Source organism: Morus notabilis, unplaced genomic scaffold (assembly GCF_000414095.1).
Source record: "Morus notabilis unplaced genomic scaffold, ASM41409v2 Scaffold262, whole genome shotgun sequence".
Lineage (NCBI taxonomy): Eukaryota > Viridiplantae > Streptophyta > Magnoliopsida > Rosales > Moraceae > Morus > Morus notabilis.
In genome coordinates, this window is record NW_010364747.1 from 138,133 (window position 1) to 140,210 (window position 2,078).

A 2,078-nucleotide genomic window follows, 5' to 3' on the forward strand; every position below is an offset into this window, starting at 1 on the left:
TGACTCTAATTATGAATTATTTATGGATGATTGATCTATATGCAATGACTATATCAAATGGACACTTCACAGTTTAGAAGTAATTAATGTCTATAATTTTGAGAGTGTGATTCCAAGTTTATAGTGGAGTAACTATTGGAATTAATAGAATTAATTAATTAATTAAAGTGTTTAATTAATTATTAATTTTATTGGAGCTCGGGATTATAGGTCTATTAGTTCTCGCGTTGTCCTTGTAATTCTACCAGACATAGGGGGCAAAATAGAAATTTTAGAATTACGGAATTCTAAAATTAAACACTCGAAAATAATTAATTGAGAATTAATTATTATTTAAATAATGTGATTATTTAAATTTGAATTTGAATTGTGAACATAATTTAAATTTATCCTTTTAAACTTATTTGATAAGTTGTCCAATTTAGAATTCAAATTAATTTAAGTTTGACTTAAATTCGAATTTGAATTTGAATTAAAATTGGACTATAGGATAAAGGATGATTTCTCTTCCTTCCCTATCCAGAATTGGCGCCACACACAAGGGAGAAAAACCCTAGGGTGGCTGGCCACATTAGAGATAAGGTGTAGGAGATTTTTTGTTCCAAATTCAAATAGGAGATAGAGATTTGATTCCTTTTTGAAGTTTGACTTCTACTCTTTACACAATTTTTGAAACAGTTTTTCTGCCCTAAGAGTTAGTGTGGCCGAATTTTCTCAAAGGAAAAAGAGAGGAAAAATTTTTCTCTAAAAAATTCCACATCGTGCATGTGTTGGTGTTTGTGAAAATTTGAGTGTTTCAGAAACCTATTTTGTCTCATGTGTGCCCACACACATGTCTATGTGGAATCAAGGAATTGACGTGGAAGACTTTGGTTTTCTAAACACAAAGATTGGAGCAAGGACTGTTCGTGGTCAAAGAACTCAAGTTATCATCCGAGTCGGCTTCCAGGTATTTTTCCTGATTAAGTTCTTGATATATAGAAATTAATGTGATTAATTTATTCGTGCATAAATTAATATAATCTATAGAGTATCTCAAAAGTTTTCTGAAATTTTTGTTATACACGATCCGCCTCCTCGCCACGCTTCTGCATCCGAATTCGATTCGGTTTCCAACACTTTTTAGGTAGATTTTACGAAATTACTTTAAAGTTTAGTGGAACATATTACCCAACGTCACCATTAGCGTTAGGAGAACTTTTAAGAATGATTATTTTATTTAGTGAATTTAGGACACACGAGGTTTTAGGAGTTCCTATTGTTGGTTGCCGAATCGAATTCGGACGCGGAAGCGTGGCGGGGGGGCGGATCGTGTATAACAAAAATTTTCATAAAAACTTTGAGATACTCTATAGATTATATTAATTTATGAGGCCGACTCGGTTGATAACTTGAGTTCTTTGACCTCGAACAATCTTTGCTCCAAAGCTTTGTGTTTAGAAAACTAATGTCTTCCACGTCAATTCCTAGAATCCATGAAGACGTGTGTGTGGGCACAAATGAGACAAAACGGGTTACAATAAACACTCGAATTTTCACAAACACCAACGCATGCACGATGTGAAATTTTTAGAGAAAACTTTTTTCCTTCCTCTCTACCATGAGAATTTTGGCCAGCCTAACTCTTAGGGCAGAAAAATTGTTTTAAAAATTGTGTTCACAATTTTCTATCATTCTCATATTTAAAGAGTAGAAGTCAAACTTCAAAAAGGAATCAAATCTCTATCTCTAAGATAAAGTTTGTTAATTATCTCCTATTTGAATTTGGAACAAAATCTCCTTTTATCCTTATCCATTGTGGCTGGCCACCTTAGGGGATCTTCATCCCTGTGTGGCGCCAATTTGTAGATAGAGAAGGAAGAGAAAATTATTCTTTATCTTGTAGTCCAATTTTGACTCAAATTCAAATTCGAATTTAAGTCAAACTTAAATTAATTTGAATTCTAAATTGAACAACTTATCAAATAAGTTTAAATGGATAAATCTAGATGTGTTCAAATTCAAATTTAAATAATCACATTATTTAAATAATAATTACTTCTCAATTAATTATTTTTGAGTGTTTAATTTTATAATTT